At 27.1% G+C, this 15,732-nt stretch overlaps 1 protein-coding gene across 1 annotated transcript in view; it reads left to right on the forward strand.

The window, feature by feature from the left end:
* Fas2 (neural cell adhesion molecule fasciclin 2) overlaps nucleotides 1-15,732 on the forward strand; it is a 108,744-nt gene that overhangs the window by 67,879 nt on the left and 25,133 nt on the right. The gene's annotated exons all lie outside the window — the stretch shown is intronic.

Raw genomic sequence — 15,732 nt, forward strand, 5'->3', positions numbered from 1 at the left:
TATGCCATTTACACTCGTATTACTGAATTAAATAATTTTAGTTGTAATTTATTTGTTTGTGTAATCATGCATTTACTACATCATATGATTCTGGTTTTAATGTCACTTTGGGATGTTATTAAACTATAAAAAGTATTATGGTTTTAAATCTTCTCATTTAATCTCCCTCCCCCCAAAAAAAGGAAATTGTATCATATATATATTTAATAAAAAAGAAAGGTATTTTGGGAACAAAATTATATGTTTATTTAAAATTCATTTAATATTAAAAACACAAAATAATAAATTAACTTAATGTTCCCTTAAACAAATTTTGATATAAACAGTTTTTCTTAATTACTTTTTTCATTAAGTAAGCAATCAAAATTTTTTTTATTTTATTATTTTATTTTATTAATGAAACTAACATAATTAAAAGGTCATTCAATAAAATGTGTAATCCAAGCGTTTCAGGTAGCCATCAGGTTAATTATTTTGACGGAGCTAATGAAAATTACAAGTGTGTACACTGTACGTTGTTAAAACTGTTCCCGTTTAACAGCTTGTGAATGGATTGACATTAATGTGTGTGTTAAGAATAACTCAATCAATCAATAATAGGTAATTATTATAAATATAATAAATTGGTTAACATGTTTAGGTGTAGAAATTTTTAATTAATTTATTTTATTTACTTAAAATTCTTGTAGAGCCTCCTCCCCTTCTTACATTATGTTTCTTCTTAAATTCTATCCTTTGTTATTTGCTTTTATTTATTTCCTATTTATCTCTTTTGTTTTGCTTTTTTTGCTTTGGTTTCATTTTATTTATTTTATACATACATTGATTTGCTTGGTAGTTTTATGTATTTATTTTTTTGTAGTTTCTGTAGTGCTTAATAGCATGTATAGTTTATTAGAATTAGGATTAGTATTACTAAAAATGATATTAGTAATTCTAAAAAAAATTGTATGCACAAAATAACAAAATTAATCTTCTTTATATCTATCAGTATGGATGATATACTTTCACTCTAATGTACTGTATTTATTTATTTTAAATGGATATGTTATGGTGGGGAGAAATTAAGTTAATCAGTTTTATTTTTTAGTATATAGAGGATGAGATTTTTGTATGTTTGATAAAAAAATGATGTTTTGTAATTGGAGACTATATCCACCCTCACCATAATTTTCCAGATCTGGCAATTTTTTTTATAATACTAGGAATTGTGAATCATATAAAACTTATCAATTATTTTAAAAAAACTTAACTAGATTTATTAAATATAATATTTTTTTTTTTTTGGTTGACAAATTTACTTACCACACCTTAGATTAGTGGTTCTTAACCTGCGCTTGATAGCTGTTCCAGAAAAAGTAAAATAATAATTGAAGGAAATTAAAGAATAAGAAACCAAAATTAGAATCAAAATGAGAAAACTAGAAATTAACATTCTAAATGGAAATTTGCCAAGTTGAATTTCACACCTTTCTGCTGCCACTAGTTCCAAAATTATTGTAGCTCAAGAAGGACAGATAACGGGGCAGTATGGGGCTCAGGCCTGTCAGACCCCTCCTGGAACTGAATTTCAGAGTTATTTCCTGGAATTGCACATTCAGGAAGTTTCTTGCTCATTCTGGATCCTTTGTTCCTGAAATCCTTTCATAGCTTCTCAAAATCTAGCCCCATATAAATAAGAGGCTGGCTAGATGATTTGGAGTCATTCGTAGAGAATTTTCACAGTAAAAGTATTGTGATATCTTAACTATTCTTCCACATGTTTTCTGTGTGTTTGACCTTAACAAACTTCTAAAAATCATTATTAGATAGGGTAAGCTGAAGGGGCACACAACAGAAATTGATTCTAGAAAGGAGTCAAAAAGTTTGGGAATTGCTGCTACCTTAGGTCATCTGATCTCATATAATCTAATATGCTTTTAATAGTATGATTACAGACTGTAAATTACACCCATTTCAATTGCATGGTCATGTATAACATGTATATAAACCTCTGAAAAATTCCTTGAAAATTCAAAAAGGTTGAATTAAAATTCTATCCTTCAGAATAAACAACCAAACAGTTCAAACCACTGTATAAAAAATATAGTCATGAAACACAGTGATCCTGGAATATATAAAATGACCTTCCCTGGTTTGACAATGTTATGAATAAGACAAACAGAAAGCAACTTCAAACATAGGTACAATAATAAGTGATTACATCAATTAAAAGTACAGTTAAAGTTTATTAACTTTTTTATGAATCCATTTACCTTTATCCGGATTTGAATACTTATGAAACATACTATTACTTAAAAACATACAGTGAGTGATATAGTTCTACCAAGTAAAAAGGCACAATCCAAATTCAACAAAGTTTAAAAAAAAAAATTGAAATGAGAATGAGAAAACAGCAGCACCAGTCATTGAATATGGCTGCAAAAGCAACTGAAAGGCTTTGGTCTGAGTGTAGAAAATGTTGGATTTGAATCATTTTGTCATCTTAACAAAATTGATAATTCTATATGATTTAATATTTATTTTTTTCCTTATTTTATTAAAAAATGGACAGTTTTAGAAAATGGATTATATATAAATATTCTATAGAAGTCTCGCTATACCCTATTTGACTCGAATATTACTCCTACTTTTTTTACATCAGTATAATCTATTTAATATTAGTATAAAAATACATATTTTTTAAATTAATTTGCTTAACTTATTATTTATTTTTATAACATAAGTTTGCTTTTTCTAAGAATTATTATTAATCGAAGAGTAGTAAGCACAGTTTGAACATGGTGGGGATGGATTACTAGACCATGAAAAATAGCCTAATTATGCATAAAAAAAAATTAATTTTCAAGAATGCCTAAACAGTTGCTTCTTCATTCCCTATCATTTTTCTACTTCCTTATACCAATTTATATTAGAAATATAGATTTTCATAATGTGCATCATTTTTAAAGTATAACCTGTTAATTGGCCTGATATATGATTTGATGCTAAAATATCCATTCCTTAATCATTAAACACAATCTGCTTTCTCCACATTAATATGAAAATACTCTACCCCTTAAACATTTGAACACAAAAAGTTGAAAGTTAAAAACTTAGCAGTTTTTCTGTAATTAAAAAAAAAAAAATTAATTATGTACTTTAAAGTGATACTGTAAGTGAATATTTTATATGCAGTGTTGTTTTGCTTTAAAACAATTTTTTTATCTATTGATTCTCAGTGATGTATTTGTCATCAGTTTCGAATGTTGCTATATTTCTGAACCTGTTCATTATTTATCATAAAAAATTGCATGTGCAGCATTCAAAAGAATATTAAACACAGCAATAGCTGAGCTCAAAATCCATGGTAAACCCCAAACTAATTTCTTCCCTGACAAAATTCCATTACTTTCAGTATAGTCTCTTTGGCATACATGCCTAGGCTTTGATTAATAGTTAAAATACCTAATGGTTAAATAACATTTAATCATAGGACGGTCTCCTATCAGGCTTTGTGTGTGCTTGCTGGAGTCCCACCGATTGATTTATTGGCACTTTTAAGAGTTGAAAGAAACCAGAGAGTTGGAATTCACGAATCAAGGCAGCGGCTAATGGCAAAGTGGCAGGACAGGTGGAATGAGAATGGCCCTGGAGGTAGAACAAAGAGACTCATCCCCGATATTAAAGGCTATATAGGAAGCATCAGGAAGTGAATTTTCACCTGTCACAATACTTTACAGGGCATGGCAACTTTAATTTTTACTTGAACAGAATCGGTAGAAGAGTATTGACGGAATGTATTGCGATCCCGAAGATGATGTTGAGCACACATTTACTGACTGCCATAAATGGAGAGAAGAATTAGTAGACATCGATCTATCATCTGATGGTAACGGCAGATTAATTAATCACATGTTGCAGAGTAAAGTTGCCTGGAAGAGGGTTGATTCAGCTATTAAGAAAATATTAACGCAGAAAAATGAGGGCGAGATGAGATTGGGGTTCTGATCTTAGTATAGGGAAGGGCGGATAGCCCCAATGGTGAGGACTGGCATGCTGAGGTGAGCCAGTTTCGATGAGCCACTGGGGACTCCAAGGGTTTTCTTGATAGGAAAGATCAAAGAAAAGCCCAATCGTCACGTCAAGACAATCGTGGTATGGCGTGGCAATATATATATAGATGGGCATATCAATAGACTCAAAAGAACTGACCGGTGGGCCGACCTGCCATGCCGGACATACAGCTGGTAGGTGGGAAGGCCCATTTGAGTACAACAGGCACTCCCCTGGGTGGCGCAATACCAACCAGTCGGACCGGCCCAGGGGAGGAGAGTCAAAAAAAAAAAAAAGGTTCACTATTGCTGGAAATGTAATGATCATACTTGACGGTGTTGCAATGATACAATAAGGACTTATGGAAATTCATGATCTAAGAAATTTAGAAGTATCTAAGAACCCACCAATTGGTCTAGTGGTGAACAACGCGTCTTCCCAAATCAGCTGATTTGGAAGTCGAGAGTTCCAGCGTTCAAGTCCTATTAAAGCCAGCTATTTTTACACGGATTTGAATACTAGATCGTGGATACCGGTGTTCTTTGGTGGTTGGGTTTCAATTAATATCATATTATCCTATTAGGTATCATATCATCCTCATTCATCCTCTGAAGTATTATCTAAACGGTAGTTACCGGAGGCTAAACAGGAAAAAAAAAAGAAATAGTTTGACTAATTGAACTAAAATTTTAACTGTAGCTTCTACTACCCATAGTGTTATTAAATATCTAGGTCACAAATTAATATTAAGAATCAGATTTAGTTGTAGGTCTCACTTTTTAGGAATGGTTTGACCATATGAACTGGAATTCTAATTGTAGCTTTCACTGCCTTTATTTCATTAAAAGTCTTACTCAGATTTGAATGAATATAAATGTTGAAAACATATGTGCAATTATTCACTGTAAAATATTTTGTTCTTTGACTGTTTTATGACATAAGGAAACAATATATTATATTGGCATGTTATAGAGCTAGATATATGCACTCCTGGAAGTCAACATCCGGTCAAATGTAAACAAACAAACATACTTAAAAACAAGTGTGAGCCAGTAACATTTGTTTTGGCATTGCAATCTTCGTAAGCAGATGTACAGAAGATCATAGTGTGATTTTTTTGTTGTTTTAACTGGTTTCGGCATGTTCACAGCCATTCAGTGTTTTCAAGTGAATTAGATGAAATAAGAATAAAATTTCATATTTATTTTTTCTTTTACTTTAATATCTTGACTTCTTTATCTTTAATTTAAAAAAAAAATTAGTAAATAAAAACAGGAAATTAATATGGTGCAAGAAAGATGTTTGCTTAAAAAATTGTCCCTCATCTAAAAACTATAAAAATAAATTAGAGAAAAAATATTTTCCCAAAAAGATGCTCTCTTCTAAAAATGATAGAAATAGAAATGAAATTAAAAAATTGCTCAAAAACAATTTTCTTCTGATTTAATAAATATTAATATTACTAAATTTAGTGATATTGAAACGGTGAGAAATTCTAAAATTGATAAATATTTCACATGGTTTACTGAAACTCAAAGGTTAAATGTCATAAGTAGAATTAGAGAAGTGTAAAGAAATAAATAAGTGTAAAAAAAATTGGAAAATTTTGATTACCTAACTGAAATACCAAGTACATTCTTGGATTATCCAAATTTTCCAGTTTCTTTCCACTTGAACTTATTCTCCTTGACATTACCCTTTGAGTTTAATTAAATCATGTGAAATCTTCATAATTTTTTTCCTAATTAACTCTTCCGTGTTTCAGTATCGTTAATTAGTAATTTTTATTTTTATATTTGTTAGATCAGAAGGAAATTGTGTTTGAGCAAACATTTTTGCTCTTTCCTTTTATATTCAATAAAAATATTTTATGCATCAGTTAGTAAATTCTTGTATTCAGTTAAAAAAAAATCAATAGCAAGTAAATTATAAATGTTAATTTATAAAAAATATTACAAAATCATTTTCATTTAACAATTTGTTTTTTGTTATTTAAATTTATTCAAAATATATAATGTAATAAAAAGAGTAGCAGAATTTACTGTTAAGTTTATAACAGTTTCATTTTTCATATTTATTTTTTCTCAAGACTGAAATATGCATTCATATATGCTGGTGAAATGTAAATCCATATAACATGGCTTGTCCATTCTTTCCTAACATAAGAGTTAGCTCTATTATATAAATTTCTTATTAGTGATTTTGAATGTTTTAATCTTTAATTGAACTCGGGTTAATTATTTTTTATCATGAATTTCAGTAGGTGTTTTAGTTAGTGTTAATGAGTGGCTAGCCAATTTGTTGACAGATTTCATAATTAGCAATCTTTTTTTTTTTTTACATTATGTGTTAGGATAGGATCGTGGTGAAAAATTTACCTTTCTATGCAGTAGGTCAGTAGATCAAAATCTATTTTTACTAGTTTCATCACTAAAGAAAACAGTTCTTTCTGAAGGACCTTTAAACACAGGATGAAAAATATAATGTTCTACATTCTATGAAACTATTCTTTTCTACATTATAAGTTGTAAATTATTAAAAATTATAGAAAATTATCTCTAAAAGGGTTTTTATCTGTTTTACTGCTACTATATTTTCAATGTTCCATAATTTTGTTGAAAGATGTATGAAAAATTAATATTTAAGAAGATGATTTTGTTCATATCATTTAGATATTTTAATTTAAAATTTACTTATGATCAACTGATATAAAGGGACTGTTTGGCACTCTGTAAAGGTAAAACTTTCTTGCACTGAATTATGTGTTTTAACAACACTTAATAATTGTTTCATTCTGTTAAATGAAATATTTGGACTAGTTCTATTTGTATATATGTGTATATTTTTTTCCAACAGATAATTCTGTTTTTTTAATGAGATTCTTATTTATGTTAATGAATATTCTCTTTGCTCTACAAACATCTAAAATATTTAAAGACAATATTTATTTTCTGTTGTCAGTATTCATACCATTTTTATTAGAATTATGGAATATATTCTCTTATAATAATATTATTAATTAAAATATGTGGTTCAGTGCAAAAACATAAATCATATAAACCTTTACTGAAATCTTAAATATAATTTTTTTTAAATGTCTATATATTGAAACAAAGCAATAAAGATTAAAAAAAAAAAAAATATATATATATATATATTTAAATGATAAAGATATTTTTTTAACATACTTAAAACACAAATGTTTTGGTGTCATCCTTTAATGAAATTATGGAACTATGAAATCAATTACCAGGAAAACAAAGTACTTTCATGAGTTTTTTTTATAATGTTTAAGTTTTTTACAGTTTATAACAATAACATAGAAAGGAAACTACTATAACATGATATAGAACTCAAAATAAAATTTAAGTTTTGTTTTTTTTTGTTAGGTTATTATTAAAAACAAACTGCCCTAGTAAACCAGAGTATCATATTATAAATGATGTAACTTCATTTCATGAATAGCAGGTGCTGATACTTTAAAGGTCCTGATCAATAATAAAGCTGCACCAGGTATCCCAAAAGTCTTCAGATCATACAACTCGCTGATTTGTGTATTATATAATTTTGAAATCATATTTAAGTTACAGAATTTTACTAAAATATTTTATATTTTTATCACCTATCTACTGGTTGTTTTAGAATTATATTTACATCATGGTTAGAATTGCTGAAAGTTATTTAACTAATGCTGCTGATGTAAAAGGTTAAATATGTTTGGCAGTCTGTCTTAGTAATTGACTAATTGTTATAAATAAAAGTTACATTAAAAATCATTGTAGTTTTAGGAAAATACACTTACATTTTTGTATACTCTCGTGTTATTAAATTAAATTCGGGTTGCTAATACAATGTGGAAGACAGTGATAGTGATCATGTTAACTATAACATAATTTAGTCTTACGTTTGTTTTACATTATATGATCCTTATTCCTATTTCTTATTGTTTTAACATCATTGCTAATCAATAACATTGTCTTTTTACTTCATATTTACAACTTTTTTCATTATTCTTAATTTAATTTTTTTTTTATAGTGTGCTTAAAGATATTTAATTTTTTTTGTAAGTATTTACATTTTTATGAAATAAAATATGAATGAAATATGCTTTTCATCAATTTCAGTGTGAAATTCTCTGAAAATGATCGTAATACAAAATATTTATTGTTTTCATTCATTCATAGCTTTTTATTATCATCAACCAAGACCATTTAATTAATTTTATTTTTTATATGATTACATAATCCTACATTCTTTGTAAGGATAATTGGTAACAATCAGTTTTTCAAGCAAAACAAATTATAAACTGCATTCTTATGAAATAATTAGAAAATGTAATTACCCAAAGCCAAAGATGTTTAAATTGCTTTTTCTTATAGATGACAAACAATACTGGATATTGTTTCTCTCATAGTTAAATATGTGCTGTTGGTATTTAATAGTCTCTAATGAATGATGTGGTCAATGCCATTATAAATAAGAGAAAAAAACAAAAATTAAAAAAATTTTTTCAATAAAAAATGCCAATCTGTGTGGTAGAGTTGTAATATCTCTGCTTTTAATTTGGAGGATCTCTGATTTTGAAACTTCATCAAGCACGGGATTTTTCACATACTGCAGATTATTGTTATTAAACATCAACCTATTGGCTGTATAAATAAGTGAGTAAATTAATATTGCTGTACATACTCTGCCTCTGCTGACTAATGATAATTTCAATATTATTACGGTATGTCTACTATGTAACAAAAATTGTTATATTTAACTTGTGTTTAAAGAGATATGGATTAGGAGGAATTTAAGATAGAAAAATTGTGATTTATTATTTTAAAATTATTCTTTCTAATTTCTAATGTTTTGAGTTTTAGTTTATTGAAAAAATTTCGATAGGAATTGTGAAAAATTATAATAAAGTATCTTGTTTTCCTACTGGAGCAATTTCAACACTTCAGTAAGAAATTATAAAAAAAAAATTATTGTTTTATTTTATTATAGAAATAAACCAGAAAGAAAGAATTTAGTAGTCACTTAAACATTTATCTCAATACGATAGTAAAGTTAAAAAAAAAATTATATTTAAACTACAACAAAAAGTATTTTTTTTTTTTAATTGACACTTTTATTTTAACAACATTCGTGTAGTAAATTTATAGTTTCATAATTTTAATTAACAAATACTTGTAAAAAAGGATTGTGAACAAAATTATTTTGATCAAAACTCCTGGAAAAGTAGCCCTTTATTTGAAAGGGGGTGTAATACTACAAGACAGAAAAGTAGTTTGCTAGACAAAATTTATAAGGTCAGACAGGCCAAGAGCTCTAATAAAATTTTAATGGAAATTTTCTTTCCTTCTCAACCCTTTTTCCATTCTTTTTTTAATCAAAATTATGAAACTTTTACTTATAAAAATAGTCTTGTTAAAATAGTTGACTTGTCTGTTTTGACTAACTTAAGCAAGAGGTAACATATGATCTTGAATATACTTATACATGAATTTTATACAGACTGATTCCAAATTGCATGGCAATTTCTCGGGAGATGATTCTATAACCAAAAATAAGAAAAAAATTTCATACACACATAGGTCAGAACATGGTTTGTTAGCAAATTTTGGCTCGCGAAATTATCTAGGGGTAAATTTGGTTTTTCTTAAGGTTTTTAATGTAAGAAATTGAATAAAAGTGGTCCCAGATTGCCGCTCCCCATTGAGTCTTGGAAATAAGAAAAAGGACCCATTAGATTATCACTAAGACCAACCTTCTTGATGATAATTGCAAAGTGTGATAATCTCCAAAGTGTGTTGGAAATGGCTTGTAACAGGCTCATGGGGATTTTCTTCTGCCCAATTGTGAGTGTTTCAATAATTTACAATTCCCTTTCTTGTAAAACAAAGGATTCATCATCAGTAATTAGAATATTACTTAAGAAATTGGGACAATGTTCACATTTTCTCATTAACCATCGAGAGAACTTCATCCATTTATCAAAATCAGGTGATAATAACCCTTGTACATGTATTGTATGTGGAATGGGTATAATTGTTGCTCCTGCAATCTTCACCACCTACTTGATTGTGAAACATGAAAGTGATGTGACAACCTTCGGGTGGATGGAAAATACTTGAACCGCATTCAATATTGCTTCTTCAGCATTGGCATTTCTCACAAAACATTCACAACCAGCATGAAATTGTGGTTTCTCACCTCTCCAAAGCCTCAAATGTTTTATGATCCAGTACTCTTCAATCTGGATAGTTTTCGCGGTATTCATGCACAGCAGCCAGTCCATTTGTGCAAGTCCCCAAATAAAAACAAATTTTTGGTATCACTCATTGTGAATGACTGACTGAACAATAACACTGATGCTGCTAAATGAATATTCAAATGCTAGACACTAAATTTAATTGTTGATCAGCTGTTATTGCTAACCTATGAAAAAATAAAAATCTTTAATATGTTTTAGAAGGATGTCTTTCAAATTTATTTTTGGAAATTTGTATGTAAATTGTTCTGTTTAAAATCATATCTCTTTTCTGACCCATTTTTGTCTTTTTTTTTTTTAAATTTAAACTTCTCAAATTTGTGTTAAACTTTAATAGATGTTATTTACATTCATTTTCTCAGAATTAAATAATCTATAAATTTAAGTATAATTTTTTATTTGTTTATTTGTAAATTAATAAAGTTATTTTATTCTTTACCTAAAAAAGTGTATTTTGTGACAAAATTTTTCATGTTTAACCTCGTTTTTCTTAAAACCTAAGTGAGATAGAGGTCTGGGACCTCTTATTCAATTTCTTAGATCAAAAACCATAAGAAAGCACCAAATTTACCACCCCTTGATTTGTACCTTAAGAATTCTAGTACGGTTTAATTTCACAGGAAGCAAAGAGCAGGGTTAAATGTTCCGTGAACCGAAACTCATTTCTGATCTATGAAAATTGTTTTCTGACTTATGTTTATATGAATTTTTTTTCTTATTTTTGGTTGTAGAATCATTTCCCCAGAAATTGCCTTGAAGTTTGGTATCACCTGTATATATGAGATTTTTTAATGTAGTTGTGGAACATTGAAATTAATTACCTGGAAAATGTTTAAAAATATTTACTTTTATTCATAATCTATAATTCTTGCAGGTTTTCTTCAGATAAACTGAATCTCACAACATTTATGTAGTAATGAAAGCTTTAGTCCAATATAAAAGTTATTTTAATTTAAGTGGATTGCAAGATTTAACTGACAAAATAGGCTTTTTCATTCATGTTCATTATATTTACAGGTGTGATCATTGCTGTCACGCCACTTAAAAAAAATTCTACTTGAATGTGGTTTTTTTATTTTTTTACATTCTAATCATCAAAAATTAATTTCTCTAAATAGATTTTTTTATTTAGTTGGATGGTTTTTTTCAATTTGTAATTCTTTTACCTTCAGTATCCTACTCATTATTAAATTTTGATTTGTTATAGAAATATTTGTGTATTATAAATAATTTATTGAAAAGCATGATTACACAAAAGTAAAGATAAATTATTAATGAAATATTATTTCACGTACTGGTTTTGTTAAAGATTTTTTTTTATACAGAAACAACTTAATCAGTTAAATTAATCATTAAAAATTTTATTTATAAAAGTATAAAGAAAAATTTCTTTCTTTCTTCAGTCACAAATTTTTATTTTCTTCAGATCTTTTCAAAGAAAGAATCAAATTTTTCTTTGTATTTTGAAATAAGATTTAACACAAATATTCAGAAAGTTTAAATTAGTTATACAAAAAATTAGAGGATAAAAGAATTAGTTTAGAAAGAATTGGAGGATATGAAAACCTAAAATATTTGTATAACTTCATTTTCTTCTAAGTATATTTGTTGAATTTATGAAAATCATGAATGTTTTTTTGTAGTTTTTTTTTTTAAGTATTTAATTTCAAATAATAATTATTAGTCTTTTTTATATAAAATTAATTTAATATTTACAATCAAATACATTATAAAATTATGTCATTATGTTGAGTTCTTCCATACTGATTAAGGTGTGTGAAAGGAACAAATGCTTATCATGCACAACTGTTTTACTTGGCAGAATACATTAGTTGAGCCTGTATTTTGCTATAGTTTTATTGGCAATGACTTTGAATATAAATTGTTTCCAATGTTTTCAGCAAGATGCATAGTAAGCTACTGCTGCTGTTTTCCCTATCCAACAGACTAAATGATTTAGTCTTACAATTAATTACTACTTAAATTTTCTTTTGCCTAAAATCAGTACTTTATAGAGTAATTAGCATGTTATAAACTTTCTGATTTGTTGTAAATCTTGAATATTTCAAATAAACATTTTCATATAAATTATTTACACTTGTGTGTATGTTCTTTATATTTAATGTAAGATATTAATATGAATTCACAAGTAGTATTTAGTTTTTTGTGTACTTTTATTAACATTCTTGATCAATTTTCTGTAATTTATTTGTTTTAAAATAATGTAACACTTTCTTCTTACTGTTCCATGTGGAAGGTAAATAATTAAATTAACTATACACAGCTGCACGTTATATATTATCATTATATAAATAACAATTACTTACAGGTCTCGGTTAAATAAAGTTGCACTACAGACAAATTTTTTTTTGGTAAAAAAAAAATCCAAAATTCTGAAATAATCCTTTGGAAAAATCATCTTAGCACATGCATCATCATGATTTTTTCCAAACTGATTTAGCTTTGGTACAGTATTTTTAGTTAGCAAAATTACATCATCACCATTGGCCATATTGTTAACAATGTCATTAATATAACTGATTTCTAAATGAAGATCGTGCACATCCTGCCATTGCACACTATTATAATTTTTTGTTGGTTGGATATACCTATTGAAGTAATATAATGAACTAATAATATATACGTACAGAGTTTTTAACTTTCCTAAAGGAAAATCTTTTTCTGAACAGACCAAACATTTCATCTTATACTTCGCTTACACATCCATACTATGTTAATTTCTCTAACTAAACATTAAGTTTTCATTTTATTTACTTAATAAACAGTTCACCTTGGCATGTTATTAACTATTATGTATCATTTAGTTTAAAGTTTATATTAAACAGTTTTCTACTGAAAGCAGAACATTCTGTTGTAATTTATTTTAATTTATATATTTTAGTAAATGTAATTGTTCATCTTTTTAAAAATCACCAATGAAAGAACATGAATTTTTTTAAACAGAATTTTTAATTTAATTTTTGATAAATATGTTGGAAGTCTTATTAGACAATTAAGTAATTACTAAAAATGTGTTCTTGTAATTCAAAAATTATGCTTTGGTAATCGTTCAGTTGTCTAATTTGATAAAAGTGGATATTTTCTTGTTTAGGAGTAAATTAAGTTTTTTTTAAGCGAAGTTACAGCAGATTTATAATTATACAAAATATGAAAAATAAAGTTTTTGATGTATTAAACTGATCTGATATTTGCTGTTGGTAGTAACATCTTTTTAACCTGACTTTGCTGAATGACCACTTTATTGAGCCAAGAGGTACTGCTTAAATAGGGTTTATTGTTACTGCTTTTAATAGTACCATGATTCATGATATATTGATGAAATTTGTTTGATTGTTTATAGTTTATAATTTTGTAGGTTTAAAATCATTTGTTTTGTGAGAAATATGAGTTTAATCTGTTCATATATTTACAAATGTGTTTAACATATTTGAAGGCCTTGTCATATACACACATATTTATATATATATATTTTTTTTTTGTAAATAACACGCCTTGAATGATTTATTTTTTTATTCGTTTTAAAATTCCTATTCGGTAAGCCGAATTCCACATTTTTCTTATATTGAAATATATTTCTTGAATAAATCGGAATGATTGTTAAATTAATTTATTGATAAACAGCATTTTTAATTATGAAGATGTAATTCTTTTGTGTAGGCATTTTATGTGAAATGACAAAATAAGATCATTTTAATTTATCTATGCAAATAAAACAAAGTTACAATAAGAAAATTATTTAGTTATATAGTAATTTTTATTTAGTTTCAACTATATTCAGTTTTACTACCAACAAAGATACATAACCTTAAATATTCTACTGCATAAAATCATTATACATTATCACATGAGCAGTAATGAAATAAAATAAAGGACTTTTGATTCAGCAAGCAACATTTCAACCCTCGTACTGACATTTTTAAATGAAGTATATTTTTAAACCAGTAGAGAAGCAGGTTTTGTTTTTTGCTCAAAATCTTTTGGATAGGTTCATACATAAGTTTACTGCATTTTTTTAAAGGCATATTACTTGTGATGTACATAGAAGAGTAGGAGCATTAGATTCAAAACATGAATGTAGGGACAAACGTTTCCTGTCAGTCAGAGGAGGTGGTAAAGGTTATAATTTTTTGTGGGTTGGATATTAAAGGATTATATATGGAGGTGGAAAAGGAACCTTTTCCACCTCCTCTGACTTGACACGTTATCAATTTGTACTTAAAGTTGAGAGCCTCATTACCATTTTGACATATGTTTATAAACAAAATAAAATTTAAGAACCATGTTTTTTCCGCTATTTTGGCTGTAAGTCATTAAATATTGATTTTACAGAAAAAATCATTCTTTTTCAAAAACATAAGTGGAAAATTCTACGTAAAAAAGTCTATGGATACATTCCAATCAGATGAAAAATAAATGAGCTAGTGCAATAAAAAGTAGTGCTCTGTTCACTGCTTATGCAGAGAGATATGAGGTAGCCAGCAGCACTGTTTCAACATGTGCATATGATAAGAAAATACCTATAATGCTTGATCTACAACAGATAATGCAAAAAATCAAAATGCCATGATAAATGATACCTAAAGGAATAACTTATGGTAAATTTAAACAAATTTCCTACATTTAGGAATAACATACGAGTATAATGTTGTCAGATCGAAGTATTTTCAAATTTGTTTATCAAAGGTTTGCAAATAAGAACCAAAATTAAAAAAACAACTATGGGAAGATATTCTTAAGGTGATTATTTATGAATGTAATAAATTTCGTAACAAAATATATTGTTTTTTAAATAGTCATTTTAAAATCATGATATTTAAAAAAACGTATTTTTGAACTTTCATTTAGTACAAAAAGCCAGTCATAACTTTAGGTTAGGTTAGTTAGGTTAGGTTAAATTTTTAATTAAATATTAAACAATAGCAATAGTTAGGGAAAAATAATTACGTTTAGATGGTTATATCAGTTTTACGTAAATTTAAATTTTTGGCTAAGTTTTGTGGGCGTAATATTTGTAAGATGCATCAGTGCATACCAAATAGTGAAAATAGCAATATAAATAAATGTTTGTTAAAAGTTAACAAAAACAAATTTTTATGTTAACTTTGTAAAGTTATCCAGAAATATGTACTTGATTGAGTATTAATCTTCAATTTCATTATTTTTTAAATTTTAAAAAAGATTAATTATTTAAGAAAAAAATAGTTTTTTTTTGTTTTCGATGTAACAGATCATCATTTATTTATGATATTATGAAAATGTTACTAGAAGTTTTTGTGTAAAATTTTCATTCTACAACTTTTGTTTTATAACATTTTTCAATAAATTCAATATTTTAGCTAGTTACAACCGAAAAATGTGACTATGACACATTTACATTGATGTAGAGTAGGCTATTTTACTAGATCCACCTGGAT

This window comes from Lycorma delicatula, chromosome 10 (genome assembly GCF_047948215.1).
Source record: "Lycorma delicatula isolate Av1 chromosome 10, ASM4794821v1, whole genome shotgun sequence".
Lineage (NCBI taxonomy): Eukaryota > Metazoa > Arthropoda > Insecta > Hemiptera > Fulgoridae > Lycorma > Lycorma delicatula.